Here is a 19,074-nt window from a genome sequence, read left to right on the forward strand (position 1 = left end):
GGCCCAGCCGCTCCGCGGCATGTGGGATCTTCCTGGACCAGGGCACGAACCCGGATCCCCTGCATCGGCAGGCGGACTCTCAACCACTGCGCCACCAGGGAAGCCCTAGAGTGACTTCTCTTGATGCCCCAGGACCTCAAAGTGGTCAGAACTCCCTTGGAGGTTCCTAAACTCCTCGAGGTGAGAGACCCCTCTTTCTGAAGAGCTAGCCAAGCAACTGTAAAATGTAAAATCATAATACCCCAACCAGCATTTACTGAGAACTTACTGTGTGACTAGCAAGACTCTCACCTTCTCATTTAACTCTCACAGCTACCCCTGAGAAGGAGATTGTTAACCTTCCCACAGTCACACAGCAAGTTCCCATCACTACCTCCTGTTTCCGTCTTGGCTGGAACTTGTGCTTGAGTCAGAGTTGCAGACGGGGAGCAATAATGTCTGTGTCTCTGGCCCAGGCTCTGAGAGCTTGGGGAGCATCCTGAGAAAGGAGGGGATGCCCTTCCCTGCCTTGGGGGCCAGGGTGACTGGGCAGGGAGCTGCAAGGGACAGACACTGGGTCAGTCCCACTGTTAAGGGGGCTTCAACTGATTAGGGAGGCAGACACGACATGGGTCACAGCACATAGAGGGCCAGTGGGCAGGCTGTCTAGAGACTCTGAGAGGCTGGAGGGACTGGGGGACTTTCAAAGACTGGGGGTGAAACCGCACAACTCAGATTGGGATTTGAACCCATGGGCCGGGACTCGAACCTGGCCAAAACCCAGACGGGGACTTGAATCCACTGTCTTTTAATTAAAATCACATATCTGGTCTCAGGACCTACTGAAGTTCAGGGTCTTTATGTCTCAGCAATTCAATAAGAGACAAAGCAATAGGTAAAAAGTGGATTTACTTAGAGGGATACACATTCCATAGATTGAGTATGGTGTGTCTCGAAAGGCGAGAGTGGCCCTGGGAGAAACACCCTCCACGGACAGAGCGTGGGCCATCTCAGAAGGCGAGAGGCCCTGAAATATGGGCGGTTAGTTTTTATGGTCTGGGTAATTTCATAGGCTAATGAGTGGGAGGATTATTCCAACTATCTTGGAGAAGGGGTGGAGATTTCCAGGAATTGGGGCATCGCCCACTTTTTGGCCTTTTATGGTTAGTCTCAGAACTGTCATGGCCCTGGTGTCATTTAGCATATGCTAATGTATTACAGTGAGCATAAAATGAAGCTCAAGGTATACTGGAAGTCGAATCTTCTGCCATCTTGGACCTAGTTGGTTCTAACCAGTTTATGTCACATCCAGAGGCTATGTCATTCTTTTAAAGGTTGTGCCTTGCCCCCTTCCCACCTGTTTCAGGGGGACACTGTGGGACATTCAGTTTGTGTAATGCTCATAATAGAGCAAATCATACTTGTTGAATTTGTTTCCGCTTATTTAATCCTTTTCTAAGAGGACTGAGGGGATTTTCAAGGGAAGGGATCCATGGTATCGGGGAGGATGGTGTGAAATGAGCCTGGAGACGTGGACAGGTAAGAATGTTCACCTGGAGATGTGGGAAGGTGGGGATTTTCACCAATGGGTGTGGTCAAGGGAAATGTCCTAGAAAGCAGAGAAGTTTGACTGGAGATCTGGAAGGCATCCTTATCAATATGTACTTCTGTTGAGGTCAAAGCTGCACATTGTTTATGCAAGACCTCAACTCCCCTTCTTTGTTGTTAGCAGAACCCTGGATTAGTTGAAGTGGCCACCTGCCCAGCTAAAGAGCTACATTTCCCAGCACTGGCAGCTAGTCCTGGCTAATGAGATGTGAGCCAACAAAGCTGGGCTGGTGTGTATTAGTCTGGATTCAATCAGGAGAGAAAAACCACATGGTAATTTGAATAGGGAAAGTGTAATATAAAGAATTATTGACTATAACAGAGGATTGAAGTAATGAGGGGTTGCCTAGTAAGAGGTAAAGAGAACTCTGAAGAATACAGGTGAAGTAGCAGATATAAGGAGCAGTCATGACTCTCAGGGCTGAGAAAGAGCTTTCCCTCCCCTATGCCCTCCCCCCAGTGCTGAGGTCCAGACTTTGTTGGATTGGGCACAGCTATGGTTCACTGAACAGCAGAGAAGTTACTGAGGTCTGCCCTAGTGGAACTTGCCAGAAAACTGCCCTCTGTCATACAAGGGAAAGCTATCCTGATACCACTGAGGTATCTCAATGGAAGCACTTGAATACAAAATTGCCAAAGGTGGGGGTGCTGGAGGAAGCTACCGGCCTTTCAGTGCTTCTGGCTGCTGTAGACTAGGAACAGGTGCTGGAGCAGCTGCCTGGTCTGTAGGAGGCCGCTGAGTGACCCACCTGAACCAGGAAAGGGTGGGCTCCTAGAAAAGCCCTCTAAAAGGGATTCGATTTGGCTAGTTTGTCCCTTTTGCACTTGGATCTTCCCTTTCTTCCTGCATCCTGGATCCAGAATGAAGAGGGCTTGGCACAGAGCTGCAACTGACATGTCACGTGAGTGAGAAATAAACCACTGTGGTGGTCAGCCACTAAGATCTTGGGGTTGTTTGTTCTGCAGCACAACATGCTGAAACCTGACGAATACACATGAAGAATGTTTATATAATGATTGCCAGTTACAGTAAATAGAAATTTCCTGTTTTGTAAAATACTATGAGGAGGTGAGAATTATGGTTAAAGAAAGAGCCAGTAAGGTCTAAAGCAAAGAAAAAGAGTCATAAAAATACTTCCTGGACATTAGAAACACTGATGCTTTCAAATTTATTACAGGAGCAGGAGAAGAAAGAAAAAAGAACAAAATGGGAAGGAGAAAGAGAAAGGTAAAATAGTAAAGAAAAAGCAAAAATAATTTGAGAATACTGTGTTTATAGACAGCTCAACTGACTCCTTGGTATTGCTCAGGAAAATAAGAGGAATATTATTAAACCAGAGCAGCCTGATTTCTGCTTATGTAGAAGCCACTTTGAATTGCCTGTGGGAGACACAATAGAGAGAATCTCTCTGTCCTCAAGACATATGATTGAAGCCATTGTGCTCTCTCTCAAAGGCATCTTAACATGCCTTGTCTGTCCTCATCAGCAAGCACATGGGCTTCCCGCTGAACTCTAGTTTCAGAATGACCTTTGAGGTGTCCCCAAGGATCCATAAAGTTAATAGCTTTTATTTTGAGTCAGACACTTCAGCACACAGTCTCTCAATTTAGTGAGGATCCAGCTATTGGCTTTCATAGAACGTGGCAAGAGACAGAAGCAATTGGCTTTGATGGGTTTGAGGAGGAAAAGGTGGCAGAGTGAAAGCCCCGCTGACCCTCTCCAGCACCTTTCAGGTGAACAACAGCAGCAGCAGAGACAAATTGATGGAGCAAGTAACAGAAGCACGTGTCATCTGAAATGAATGTGGCAGAGTTGAGGAAATTGGCAAGAGTACCTTCCAGACACACAGAGATATCTCTAACACATTTAAGGAAGACATGGAGAGTCCCTGCCTATCTCCTGGATATTAAGTAGGTACAGATTTCCTAAAAGTAAGTAAGAGGGTCTGGAAGGGTCTGGCCAACATCTTTACTTGGAAAGATGAGAACTCAGAGCAAAAGAGGACTCAAGAGTGTTAGGGAAGGTCACACCTTGCAACTGTCTTCAAGCCCCGGGTTGATGGGAACCAGGGCTGTAAGGATGACCCTGTAACTTTACCACCCTTGTAATTCTCCGAGCTGGGCTCCTATATCAAGCTAACAAGCTAAGGGCAAGGTGAGGAGAGAGAGGTGAGAATCACACTCTGATATCACCCTTGTGATATCAATGCCAGCTGAACAGAGATGAATCAGCTCAACCACAATGGCTAAAGGGCTTTACCAAGAGCCACAGGTCACAAAGGGATACAGAGGATCCGAATCAAATAATGAATCAGGTTGATATTAGGGATAATACGGCATCATGCAAACAAATGGGTATGTAAACAGCGAATATGTCTCCCATTGAAACACCCGTGAGAATAGTTACAAAACTTGACCATGGCTATAAAGAAAATATCAGCAATTTTCCCCCAAGTAGAAATAGTAGAGACTTCTTTGACCACCAAGTAATAAAACCAGAAATTAAAAAGTAGAAATGAGACAAAAACCCAACCATATGGAAAAATTAAACCCCCTCCTAAGGACTTCCCTGGTGGTGCAGTGGTTAAGACTCTGCACTCCCAATGCAGGGGGTCTGGGTTCGATCCCTGGTCAGGGAAGTAGATCCCACATGCGTGCGGCAGCTAAGCGTTTGCATGCCACAATGAAGGAGCCAGGGAGCTGCAACTAAGGGGCCCGCATGCCGCAACTAAGACCCAGTGCAACCAAATAAATAAATAAAATATTTTTAAAAACCCTCCTCAAAATGTATTTACTCATTTTAAAATCAAAGTATAGTTGATTTACAGTGTTGTGTTAATTACTGCTATACAACAAAATGATTCAGTTATACACATGTATACATTCTTTTTAAAAATATTCTTTTCCATTATGGTTTAACATAGGATATTGACTATAGTTCTCTGTGCTATACAGTAGGACCTTGTTGTTTATCCATTCTCTATATAAAAGCTTATCTGCTAACCCTAACCTCCCACTCCATCCCTCCCCCAACCCCCTTCCCTTGGCAACCACCAGTCTGTTCTCTATGTCCATGATTCTGTTTCAGTTTCATAGATAAGTTCATTGGTGTCATACTTTAGATTCCACCTATAGGTGATATCATATAAGTTTTGTCTTTCTCTTTCTGACTTACTTCACTTAGTATGATAATCTCTAGTTGCACCCCCTCCTCAAATTTTAAAACTCCATTTGAGAACAAAAGAAAGTCAGAATTGTAAGTTCAAACAAGATTGGAAAACAAAGATGAAAACACTATGTGTCTAAAACAATGAGATACAGCTAAAACCATTATGGGAGGGACTTCCTTGGTGGCCCAGTGCATAAGAATCCGCTTGCCAATGCAGGGGACATGGGTTTGATCCCTGGTCTGGAAGATCCTACATGCCACAGAGCAACTAAGCCCGTGTGCCACAACTACTGAGCCTGCGCTCTAGAGCCCTTGAGCCGCAGCTACTGAGGCCCGCGCGCCTAGAGCCAGTTCTCTGCAACAAGAGAAGCCACTGCAATGAGAAGCCCACGCACTGGAACAAAGAGTAGCCCCTGCTCGCTGCAACTAGAGAAAGCCCACGCACAGCAATGGAGACCCAACGCAGACAGAAGTAAATAAAATAAAATAAAAAAACATTATGAGAGGGAAATTTCTTCTTAAACACTTATATTTCTGAAAAAGAAAAAAGAAAGACAAATATAAATGAATCAAGCATTCAAAGCTGGAAGATACAAAATGAGCAACAAAATACATCTAAGGAAACGGCTTCCCTGGTGGTGCAGTGGTTGAGAGTCCGCCTGCCGATGCAGGGGACGCGGGTTCGTGCCCCAGTCCGGGAAGATCCCACACGCCGTGGAGCGGCTGGGCCCGTGAGCCATGGCCGCTAAGCCTGCGCATCTGGAGCCTGTGCTCTGCAGTAGGAGAGGCCACAATAGTGAGAGGCCCACGTACCGAAAAAAAAAAAAAAAAAAAAAAAAAATCTAAGGAAAGAAGGGCAGAACGAAGACAAGCAGAAATTAATGAATTAAAGTATGAAACAAAGGTAGAATTGGTAAATGGAAGAGTTGATTCATTGTGGAAAAAACCCTACACAGTAAAATAGAGAAGCCACTAGCCAGCCTAATCAAGAGGGAAAAGACCACATACAGAGAACACATAATTAGGATGAGAAATGAAAGACAAGCACGATAAGAGAACATTTTAATATGTATTTTTTAATTACATAAATAATGCACGGTTACATAGGCATTAGAAATAAAAGTCAAAGAAGAAGAAAAAGATAGAGTAAAAAGTTAAAGTCAGCTCAGGCTGCCAGAACAGAATACCACAGACTGGGTGTGGCTTAAACAATAGACATTTATTTTCTTATAGTTCTGAGGCTGGAAGTCCAAACTCAAGGTGCCCACACAGTTGGTTTCCTCTGAGGCCTCTCTCCTTGGGGTGCAGACAGTTCCCCTCTTTACACGTTCGCCCCTCTGTACGTGAGCCTCTGGTGTCTCTTTGTGTGGCCAAGTTTCCTCTTCTTAGAAGGATACCAGTCAGTTTGATTAGGGCCCAGCCTAATTTTAAGTTCATCGACACATTAAAAGGCCCCATCTCCAAACAGAGTCACATTCTTAGGTACAGGGGGTGGGGTGGGGTTTGGGGCTTTAGTACATGAATTTTGGGGGACACAGTTCAGCCCATGACACACTCTCTCTCTTTTCCCCCCTCAAGTTCCACGTTTCTCCCAGAAGTAGTATGATTAACCCCATGACATTTGCAGGGCCCAGGACAAGAGTCAAACCAAGGCCCACATACCATATATCTACATACTTTTTGTAAATCCAGCTAACAAACTGTTAAATAGAAACATTCTATCCTCCTACCTGGACAAATATACCTTCATATTGACCTGAGAAACCACGTTTGGATTTAGAATTCCTGGACTCTCCAGAGTTTCTTCCTAGAATGTGGTGTAAGGCCTCCCTTCTCTTCCCTTGCCCAGCTCCGTCTACACGACCAGGGCCTCATGCATACACAGATGGAGACTCCAACCTGCACATCCAGGTTTCTCCACACACCCCTCAAACAGGACCTAGCAGTGGTCACAGCAGTGGTACACTCCATCCTCAGGAAGACATACCTGAGGCAAGTTCCCCACAGACTCTGGAAGGAATGCTGGGGTCCCAGGAATAGGAAGGCTGGTCTAGAAGGAAGGTTCAGACTCTAGATGGGCATGTCCTCTGTGGATGTGATGCATCTGGAAGGAGGATGAGCAGCCCCTCTAAAGAGCAAGCCTGACGGGGAGGTCCCTCTTGCTCAGGTCTAAGGGGAATACTGCTACAACTAGATATTTGTGGGTATCTTTTTAGACCATTTTACATCCATTTAATACATAAAAAGGAGATTCTAATTCCAAAATAAAAGCTTATTTTAAAAAATGGATTCTCGGGCTTCCCTGGTGGCGCAGTGGTTGAGAGTCCGCCTGCCGATGCAGGGGACACGGGTTCGTGCCCTGGTCCGGGATGATCCCACATGCCATGGAGTGGCTGGGCCCGTGAGCCATGGTCTCTGAGCCTGCGCGTCCGGAAGCCTGTGCTCTGCAACGGGAGAGGCCACAACGGTGAGAGGCCCGCGTACCGCCAAAAAAAAAAAAAAAAGGATTCTCTCTTTTTCTGAGACTTGCTTTTTTTCCCCATTCTATCTTGTAGATCTTTCCATGTCAGCATATACAGATCTACTTTATTCTCTTTAATTGTTGCATGATATTATACAGTATAAAGGTAAGGGGGAAATGATGAAGGCCCATTTAACACAATGCAATGTTAATCCTCTTGAAAATTTGGATGATTTAAAACCAAAATAAATTAAAAAAATAAAAATTCCCAAGACTGGCTTAAGAAGAAATAGAAAACCTGAACAGACTAATAACTATGGAAGTAGCTGAGGAAGTTGTCAAAGACAACCCCATGGTTTCTTTCAAATCTACAAGTGACAGGTAATTCCAAAGCTCACCAAACTCTTCCAGAGAAAAAAGAAAGAAGGAAACTGCCCAGTGATTTTTTTTTTGGAAGGGTATTAATACGGATACGGATTGTATTGTGTCCTCCCCCCAAATTCATATGTTGAAGCCCTAACTCCCAATGTGATGGTATTGGGAAGTGGGGCCTTCCAACTGGGAGGTGGTTAGGTCTGGATGAGTTCATGAGGATGGAGCCCCCATGATGGGATTAGTGTCCTTATAAAAAGTGTCCTGAGAGACATCTCCCTTTCTCTTTGCTATGTTAAGACAGCCAGAAGATGACCATCTGTAAGCCAGGAATTAGACCCTAACCAGAAAGCAAATTGGTGGGACTTTGATCTTAGACTTCTCAGCCTCCAGAACTGTGAGACATAAGTTTCTGTTGTTAAAGCCACCGCAGTGTTTTGTTATAGCAGCCTGAGTTGACTAAGATAAATACCGAAACCTGACAAAGCAACAAAAAGAAATTCACAGACTAATTTAATCTACGAATATTGAAGCAGAACTTCTTCATGAAAGATTGAGGTAGAATCTAGTAATATAGTTAAAGAATAAAAAACTATAGTCAAGGGACTTCCCTGGTGGCACAGTGGTTAAGAATCCTCCTGCCAATGCAGGGGACATGGGTTTGATACCTGGTCTGGGAAGATCCCACATGCCGTGGAGCAACTAAGCCCATGAGCCACAACTACTGAGCCTGCATGCTCCAACTACTGAAGCCCATGCACCTAGAGCCCGTGCTCTGCAACAAGAGAAGCAACCTCAGTGAGAGGCTCTCAGTGAGAGCCCACTGCAAGGAAGAGTAGTCCCTGCTCGCCACAACTAAAGAAAGCCCGCACGCAGCAATGAAGACCCAACACAGCCAAAAAAAAAAAAAAAAGCATACTTGGAACAGTTGTGCTTATTTTGCAAACTCAGTGAGAAGCTGACTTTTGCATAACTAATTAGAAACCCCTTGGTGGGACTTCCCTGGTGGTCCAGTGGCTAAGACTCTGCACTCCCAATGCAGGGGCCTGGGTTCGATCCCGGCTCAGGGAACTAGATCCCACATGCCTTAAATAAGAGTTCGCATGCCGCAACTAAAGATCCCGCATACCACAATGAAGATCGAAGATCCCGTGTGCCACAACTAAGACCCGGCGCAGTCAAATAAATAAATAAATGTTTAAAAAATAAAAATCCACTGATATTTTTATCTCAGCAAAAAGCCTCCCACTCTTGTGAAGTTGACATTAGGTGCCCATTTTATGGATGGGGGAAGGAAGCATGGAGAAGATAAATGTGTTAGTTTCCTAGGGCTGCTGCAAAAAAGTACCACAAACTGGGTGCCTTAAAACAACAGAAATTTATTGTCTCACAGTTCTGGAGGCCAGAATTCTGAAATCAAGATATCCATGGGGCAATCCTTCCTCAGAGATTCTGGGGAGAATCCTTCTTTACCTCTTCTTAGCTTCTGGTAGCCTCAAGCATTTTGTGACTTGAAACTGCATGTCTGATCTCTGCCTCTGTCATCATCTTGTCTCTCTGTGGGTGTCTGTCTCTATGTCCAAATCTATAAGGACACCAGTCATATTGGATTAGGGACCATCTGAATGACCTCATTTTAACTTGATTATCTCTATCAAGATCCTATTTACAAATAAAATCACATTTTGAAGTGCTGGGGGTTAGGACTTCATCGTATCTGTTTTGGAGGACACAATTCAACACATAACGGTAAGTAATTTTGAATCATGGAGTATTAGATCTAAAAGGGACTTTTCTATGAAGCCACCCCACTCTATAGTTCCTCTCTGCATGACCTTAACCATGCCCAGGCTCTCCTAAAATGGAAAGTCACCAAGGAAATTCACCAAAATATTAACTATGCTAATCCCTGCAACCCTTGATGACCCTTTAAAATGTAGGCCTCTCAGATCCTCTCTTGTTTCCTACTGACCTGGGTTTCCACCCTCCTGACTTAACATTTCATGGCTCATCTACCTCCCGAATATCCTCCAGAGCCCCAACAGAGGGCTTAGACCCGTCAGGAAGAGCGAGAACCGGGTGAGATATCCTTTGGGGAGCTCTGTGATCTGAACAGGAGTGATATGAAAGTCAAACGCAGGGGCACTGGGCATGTGCAGCACAGCATAGACAAAGATATGGAGACAATTAACAGCAGACTCTAAATTGGAGGAGCTATGTGAAAAGGGCCTGGGGCAGCCCATAGCTGGGGAAAAGATTGGAAAATTAGGTTAAGTGACAAGAGACTTCAAATCAAATCACCAGATACATATTAAGTGCCCAACTCAGTACTGCAATGAGGCATGGGTGATACAAAGACATATAATATCTGTTTCCTGCCCTCAAGGAAAGTATAATCTACTTACAGAGGTTAAACATAAAACTCTGGAGACGTAAGATAACAAAATATTTAAATAGCAATTCACAGTGCCACACAATCATTTGCTAAGTGAACTGTAGAGCTGATGACAAGCTTTTAGAATTCTGAACCAGGAGATTATCTGGTTATTTATGGTCTAGATAGGCTGCATATTTTCTTGCTGGGGGGAAACGAAGGGTTAACTGAGCAGGGCAAATCAATGAAACTAAGAGCTGCTTTTTCACAGAGATCAATGAAATTGATAAACTTTTAGCTAGACTTAAAAAAAAAAAGAAGGTCCAAATAAAATCAGAAATGAAAGAGGAGCCATTACAACTGATGACACAGAAATAAAAGGATGATAAGAGACTACTATAAACAATTGGGTAAAAGCCAGAAGAAATGGAAACATTCCTAGAAACATACAACCAAGCAAGGTTGGATCATGAAGAAGGAGAAAATCTGAGCAGACCTGTAACTAGTAAGAGATTGAATCAGTAATCAAAAATCTCCCCCAAAAGAAAAGCCCAGGACCGGATGGATTCACTGAGAATTCTACCAAACATTTAAAGAAGAATTAATGCCAATACCTCTCAAACTCTTCCAGAATACGAAAGAGGAGGGGATACTTCCAAACTCCTTTTATAAGGCGAGTGTTACCCCGATGTCAAAACCAAAGTCAGTACAAGAAAAGAAAACTACAGGCCAATATCTCTGATGACTATAGATGTAAAAATCCTCAACAAAATGCTAGCAAATCAAATTCAACAGCACATTAAAATTATCACACAACATGACCAAGTGGGATTTACCTGTGTGGGGCAAGGACGGTTCAACATATGCAAATTACACACCACATTAACAAAATGAAAGATAAAAATCACACGATCATCTCAATAGATGCAGAAAAAGCATCTGACAAAATTCAACACCCTTTCATGATAAAAACACTCAACAAACTAGGAGAAGAAGGAAATGACCTCAACCTAAGAAAGTCCAGATGTGACAAGCCCACCACAAACATCATACTCATTAGTGAAACATTGAAAGCTATTCCTCTAAGATTAGGAATAAGGCAAAGATGCCCACTATTATCACTTCTATTCAACATAGTACTGTAAGTCCGTGATACAGAATGAGTCAGGAATCCAGGCTGCTGGAGGCTCTGTCATCGTCAGTACATTTATCTCAAGTTACCTTGGGTGTCAAATCTGGATGTGGGAGGGGAGAGAAAGAGAGAGAGAGAGAGAGAGAGAGAGAGAATGAGACTCAAATAGGGGTGTTTATGGGCTACATACACCCAGAGTGGCACACTTCTGCCCACATTCCACTTGCCAAAGCTCAGCTACATGGTCACATCTAACTGCAAGGGAGACTGGGAAACAGCTGTGAGCCCAGGAAGAAAGAGAAATGGTTTTGTGACTAGCTATCTAGTCAGACTCTTTCATACCTGCTCTTTTTCAGGTGAGGGAACTTAGGCTCAGAGAGGTGCTAGGTCACAGTGAGTAGAGAAATTGAGAGACCCCAGCTATATATAGTTGATGGAGCAAAAAACAAATGTGCGAACATAGTATCTGAAATTATAAACTGACCAACAGAGAAGCCAAAAATATGAAGTTACCTAACTATTTTGAGAGAGGAACTGTAAAAGGGGTGGGTTAATGAAGTCAGTAATTTTGTTTAATATTGGTGAATAAAAAGAGAGAGAGAGAGAAACAGGAACATTATTTAATATTTGGAGGTATCCAGAACTAAAAACAGAAACGTTTAAGGAATTAAAAGTTGTTCCCTCTGAGACCATTGCTGCTTATCATGGACCCTTTTGTACATCGATGTTTTTGTTCTTTTTTTTAGTTTAATTTTTATTTTATGTTGGAGTATAGTTGATTTACAATGTTGCGTTAATTTCAAGTGTACAGCAAAGTGCTTCAGTTATACATATACATATATCCATTCTTTTTCAGATTCTTTTCTCATATAGGTTATTAGAGAATATATTTTTTTAATATTTATTTGGCTGTGCCGGGTCTCAGTTGATGCATGCGGGATCTTCGTTGCCACATGCAGGATCTTTAGTTGTGGCATGCGGACTTCTTAGCTGCAGCATGTGGGATCTAGTTCCCTGACCAGCGATCAAACCGGGGCCCCCTGAGTTGGGAGCGGGGAGCCCTAGCCGCTGGATCACCAGGGAAGTCCCTATTACAGAATACTGAGTAGAGTTCCCTGTGCTATACAGTAGGTCCTTGTTGATTATCCATTTTGTACATTGATTTTTTTTAAGCATGTGCCTAAATTGCTTTGATTGACATCTTACAATTTTTATTTTGAAAAAGTAATATTCGCTTGTGTAAAAAAAATCCAAACTACAAAATGGCACAACAAGGAAAATGAAAACTTCCCAACCTAATGAACCCTTTATTTCCACTCTTCAGAGGTAACCTCTGTTTCCAGTAACGGGTAACCTCCTAGAAATTTCCTGTGTACATATAAGCATTCATATGTCTATATCATCTTAAATAAAAGGAGATGATACTGTACCTACTGTTCTATAGCTTACACTTTCTACTTAATAACGCCTTGACGTCTTTTCATGTCTGCATATATAATCATTCTTCTCAGTGACTGCATAGTATTCTTCTGTGTGGACGCACCATAATTTATCTGTTAGTCTTTATCGAGGGCCACATGGGTTGCCTTCAGTTTTTGTTTTGTTGGGTTTGGTTATTGTTTTGCTATCACAAACAATGCCACAATAAACAGCCCATGCAGCTCTGGTATAGTAGATGAATAAACCCAGAAAAATCGAACTTTGTTTCTAGGGAGCCTACATAACAAAGGACACTATAAGAAGTCTCATAAATACAGACTGACGCATGTTTTGTATACTTCTTTGAATACATGCAGAAAAGTGTACAAATAATAAGTGTGCAGGTAGATTGATGTTCACAGAGTGAACTCACCCATGCAACCAGCACACAGATCAAGAAGTAGAACACTATCAAACCCCCTTAGGAGCTCTTCATGTCCTCTTCTGGTCAGTCCTCCTCCCAGGCAGCATGAGCACTCTCCTGACCTCTGCTTCCATGAATTAGATTCACCTGCTTTTGAACTTTGTGTCAGTGGACTCATACAGCAGGTACTCTTTTGTGTCAGGTTTCTTTAACTCGGCGGTCTGTTTGTGGGAGGTATCCATGTTACTGTACGCAGTTGAAGTTCTTTTGTGCTCACTGCTGCTTAATATTCTGTTGTGCGAATATTCCACCACGCATCCATCCACTACTGATGGACATTTGGGTTATTTTCAGTTGGGGGTTATGATGAAGAGTGTATATGAACACACCAGTATGCGTCTTTGGTGAACATAGGTGGGCATTTCAGTTGGGTGTCTGACTGCTGGGTGATGGGGCACATCCATGTTCAACTGTAGCTTATCCTTCCAATGGTTGTACCAATTTACACTCCCACCAGCAGTGGACAAGTGTTCCAGTTACTCCACATTCCTGATAACACCTGGATTTTGTCAGGGGGGAGCTCTTAGAGAGGCACTTTTGATTGAACCGCAGGTCCTAGAAAGCTAGCTGGGGGAGGAGGGGTAGGGCTGAAAGAAAGCTGGGCTTGATTGGGTCTGGGGGATGCCAGTGATGGCTCTGGGACTAGCCCTGCACCCCAAGATGAGGTGGCAGCGGTGAGAGCATCCTTTCAAAAACAGCCTACCTGTCCCTGGGGTTTGTGATGATAGGTCTGCACTAAGGGTACCATGAGATCACTTGAGGTGGGAGGAAAGCCTTCTCTAAGGGATGGAGAGAATCCAGCTCTGGGTTCTTCAGTGGCCATAAAGCAGACATCTATTCTGCTGTGTTTTAATTCTCTGTGGGCTGGGAGAAGCAGGCCAACGTAGATGTGCTGTGAGGGAAGCTATGTACCAGACTCCAAGGGAAATCCTCAGGATACCTTGACAGGTTCCTTTGTCACATGAGCCAGGTGCAGCCCCCTAATCCAGTCAGCTGGAGGTGAATGTCAAGCCTGTAGTTATGGGACAGGTTGGAATCTCAGAAGAGAGGCCTGGACCAAAGGCATATACTCGGGGCTCATGGCAACCACTGATGGTCTTCAAATCCTTGGAGACTGAAACCTGCTTCTTGCTTATATTAACCAGAGTGGATTCTGAAGTTTGAAGTTAGGGATCCCGACCAGTACAGGACTTGTAGCACCAAAAAGAACAGAGCTGGGGATGAGTCAGGGGGGCAGGAGATGAGGGCCCTCCAGGCCTGGTCAGACCACAGAGAACAGATATCAGTGTCACTGGCCTTGAGCTCAGTGTCTGAGGCCAGCAGTGTTTCGGAGCCGGAGAATACAAGACCCCTTGTGAAGTTAGAGGTAGCACAGTCACAAGACCACCCTCACTTCTGATATCAATTGCAAGTTTGAGGGTCCCCAAGACCACCCATAAGTTCTATAATTGGCTAAAAGGACTCTAGAACTCACGGAAATCGGTTACACTCCTGGTTACAGTTTGTTAAAGGGAAAGGATACCAATTAAAGTCAGCCAGTGGAAGAGGGGCAGAGAACAGAATCCAGGGAAGTTGCGAACACCGAGCTTCCAGTTGGCCCTTCCCTGTGGATCCGTGGATGGCCTTACTTTCTTAGCATCACAGTGTGACAATATGCAGTGTTGCCAACTGGGGAAGCTCACCCAAGCCTTGGTGTCCAGTCTTTACTGGGGCTCCATCTGTAGACATGGTTGACCACCCACGTGGCTGACCCCATCTGCAGCCCCTTTGGAGGTCCAGATGGTACCATGTCACCCAAAGTCCCCATCATAGATCACACCGTTAACTGTCGGGCATGTCCAGTGCCCCCAGCTAGACAAGACACTCTGATCAGGCAGGACTTCCCAAGGGCCTAGAGATGACTTCTCAGGGGCTGAGGGCAAAGACCAGCCCCCTCTCTGAGCCAAGGTGAATTCTTTATTACATAACCCTCCCCCCACGCCACTGCCATGAGCCCATGTGAGTCCCCTCCCCTGCATACTCAGGAGGAGGGGGGAGGGTGAAAGAGGAGAGACTGAGAGCAAACACACCATTGCTAAATTGATGGAAGGGTCTCTTTAAATGGTTGGATTCCATTTCTGGACATTTATTTCACAGATGTACGTGCTCCTATGTTTCTACGGATGCATGAATAAGAAATGATGTATGGGTAAAGTTTTTCACGGAAGCACTATTTATTGTCAAGAGTTCAGCTGAACTGGAGAGAGCTGGGCTGCCAAGTGTCGGAGGAGTTGATTAAAGCAACAACAAGCCAAAATGAAAGTCACAGTGAAACCTTCAGTCACTCACTCCAATAGCACAAGCGAGCGGCTCAAACCAGAGAAAGCACCGACACCCCTGTTCCATTTCCCCCATGGGACAACGTGCAGGTGGATCAGGGGTTTCGGTGCAAGTGTTGGGATCGTCTCACTGATGAGGATCCCCAAAAAGAAACCTCTGTCAGGTTCCTGGACCCTGAGCCAGGGAGGCAGGGGGAGGGAAGGGGGGAAGGGCTGGGAGTGGAAAAGTACTGAGTGTGAGTCATTATGGGGAAAATATCTTCAAGGTTCCCCCTTCTTTCCCTGACAGAGTCCTTGGCAAAGGCCTCTGAAAACCTCTGCCTAAGGTTTCAGGTAAAGAGACTTAGGAACGAGGGCTTCCCTGGTGGTGCGGTGGTGAAGAATATGCCTGCCAATGCAGGGGACACGGGTTCGAGCCCTGGTCTGGGAAGATCCCACATGCCGCGGAGCAACTAAGCCCGTCCGCCACAACTACTGAGCCTGTGCTCTAGAGCCCGTGCACCACAACTACTGAGCCCGTGTGCTGCAACTACTGAAGCCCGTGCACCTAGAGCCCGTGATCCACAACAAGAGAAGCCACTGCAATGAGAAGCCCGTGCACCGCAACAAAGAGTAGCCCCCGCTCACTGCAACTAGAGAAAGCCCGCGTGCAGCAACGAAGACCCGATGCAGCCAAAAATAAAAGTAAATAAAATAAATTTATTTTAAAAACCCCAAAACTTAGGAACAAAGGCTTCTGGGCTAGGAATGCAAATATGCAAAGAGCATAACTGTCCAGGGTGCCTGAGTCCTTGACTGCAACTCCCCTCAGAGACCACAGTGCATTGTCTGGGCACCGAGACTGGGATGAGGAGGGTAGCTTTCCTCCACGAGGCCTGTCAGGTAAAGCCTTTGTAATTGCCTATGGTCAGGCCCCAGAAATCACACGTAAGATTTTGATTAAAATGCTGGACTTCAGTTAAAATAAGAAGCTGGACTTCTCATTCATAAAAGCCAAATATCAGAAACAACCTAAGGACCCATTAGTAGGGGGTTGGTTAAAAAAATTGTGGTCCATCCCCACCAGGAAATCCGATTAATCTCTAAGAAAGAGGAAGTTGTCTTGTATGTCCACAAGCGTGGAACAGTGTGTAGCTGTAGGAGGGCTCTTGGGAAGTTAGTGAAGCGCAGAGGGGGAGTCAGTTTGTAACCAGGAGGTGCAGCATCTCCAGGGTGGCGTCTTAGTTTGTGTGGGCGTGAGCTCTATGGCAGCATAACTATCAATGGTCCTTCTATAGTCTCTCGATGGTTCTTTGATAGCCCAGAGTTCTGATCATTAATATCAGAATGTGCTGTCCCAAGGCCGGTCCTCCTATAAGGTCTGAGCTGTTGAGGATACTTGCATGTCTATAGTCGGATTTCAGGGTGTCAGAACCTGCTAGGGGACCCCAGGGCCAGCAGTGGTTGTCCTGGAGCTACCCCATAGATGACACTAACTTGAGGCTCTGTTACTGAATGAATGTGTTTAGTCTCATGGGGTAGGAATGTCCTTTCCTGGCTTGGTGAATGAGAAATATTTTGTTCTTTCACAAAGAATTGTTTTTTTTCCCCCGTTTCATAGCAAACCTGGCTGCCCCGTACTCATCAAGTACGTGCCTGGGCTTCCCGGAGTCCTTTCTTGGGGCCATCCCCTGGAATGTCCTGGAGCGTTCTAGAATGCTCTGAAATGAAGGCTTGCTTGAAAACTAGGCTGAGTTTCTTACAAATATGCAGAGGAGACCAACCCACAGCTTTTCCAGGCAATGTGGCCAACAGTCTCATATCACATCCAGGATTTTGAGCTGGTGAACTCCTATCCTATTTTACAGCCACGTGCGGGCCCCACCCACCTTACCAGTCACACGCCAACCTGAGTTCCACTTGCTGGCACTTGCGTTTCTTTGCCTGAGAGGTTTCTACAGCTGCTAGAGCCCGCCCTGCCCAGACTAGAAGAACCCGAGAACTGATGTCCCCAGGAGCTGCCCTCAAACAGTGGTTGATGGGAGACGATGTACAAGCATCCCGGCAATCTCAGCCCTTGGGTGGATACTCTGAGTGTTCTACACTGGCTCCCAGAGTTTCCTGAGTGGGATTAAGGTGGTAATTGGTTTGATCATGAACACTTTAAAGGCTGCCTTCCCTTCCCCGTCACATTTTTTTTTACAAATTTTTTAAAATTAATTAATTTATTTATTTATGGCTGTGTTGGGTCTTCATTTCTGTGCAAGGGCTTTCTCTAGTTGTGGCAAGCGGGGGCCACTCTTCATCGCACGCACAGGCTCAGTAATTGTGGCTCACGGGCCCAGTTGCTCCGCGGCATGTGGGATCTTCCCAGACCAGGGCTCAAACCCGTGTCCCCTGCATTGGCAGGCGGACTCTCAACCACTGTGCCACCAGGGAAGCCCATCCCCCCCCACCATCACATTTTCTCTCCTCTACTGGTTATTTCCCTGGGATCCTCTTCCCAGTAAACTACTTGTACCCTCCTCCTTGTTTCAGAGTCTGCTTCTGGGGAGCCCAAAGGAAGGCAGGTGATAATCGCATCAGCTGTTTACCAGGACCTGGTTATGCCCTATCCTCCCCTCACCCCCAGAAGCTGGACGTGAACCCACTGAGTCCCTAGTCACCCTGCAAGGAGGTATTCCCAGCAAATTTGACAGGGGAGGACACAGGCTTTAGAGAGGCCTTTCCCCAAGGCCCAAAACAAATAAGTTGGAGTCAGGACTGGCTCTTTCCACGGTGAGGCAATGTCCTGAAAAACAGACATAGGAACTGGGTCTGTGCTGCCTCTAGTTCCCCTGTGCTGACCAATTCAGTGCCTGCAAACAGGAGGATGTTCAGTAAGCACGTCCAGCCAATAAATATTGAATCCCCACTAGGGTTAAATAGATCCTTTTACATGGATTACCTAATATCATCATTATAAGAGTCCTAGGACATGGCTACTATTATTATCATCCTTATTTCATAGGATAAAGTGGGGGAAAGGGGGAAAGGGACCGGTCCAAGGCCACGTGGCCAGTGCTGGATGAAGCCGAGCCCTTCACAGTCCATCACAGGATGGATGATGGTGGCAGACAAGTGAACAAAAGGGACGAGGCGAAGCCATGGCTCACCCCGCCTCCAGTTGGGTGACAGTGCATCGTCCCATCTTGGAATGCATCTCTGTCACACACAGGGTAAATGGGTCTATTCCCTGTGAATTATCTGCTAGCCGGCAGCTCCATCCACCTGCTCATTTACACAATTAAGAAAGCATCCAACGAGCCTTCTGATTCCCAGTCCCCGGGGGCCCAACCGCATAACTTGGAAATGACTGTTCGGTAAAGTCTGATCAAAGGCCGGTTGTTCAGTCATTAGAAATCACGGTCTCTTCCTCCAGGCTTGGGGCTCATAAACAACAGTTGGATGAGTCTTTTATTCGGGTCAGACCCCAAACCTAGACAGATCCATTTCCTCCTAATTTACACCCGTTTCAATGGGGAGGGCAGCAGGAGGCTGAGTTTTTGCTCCCGGAGACCCTCTGGCTCCTGTGTCTGCAGCAGACAGAGAGGGAGCACGTGCTGAAATGAGCCCATGAACTGCCCCCAAACTAAAATGGACAGTTGTCTTAGAGAGCCAGCATCAGCACCAGGTCCAGGGCTGAGCAGGGAGTGGAATCCCATGTTCTCTCATTGAGGTTCCCACAGCAGCAGCGCTGAGAAATGGGAATGTGGTCAGGGTTCATCCTTGAAGACCAC

This window comes from Aethalodelphis obliquidens, unplaced genomic scaffold, assembly GCF_003676395.1.
Source record: "Aethalodelphis obliquidens isolate GAN/ISIS:26980383/991018 unplaced genomic scaffold, ASM367639v1 scaffold42, whole genome shotgun sequence".
NCBI lineage: Eukaryota > Metazoa > Chordata > Mammalia > Artiodactyla > Delphinidae > Aethalodelphis > Aethalodelphis obliquidens.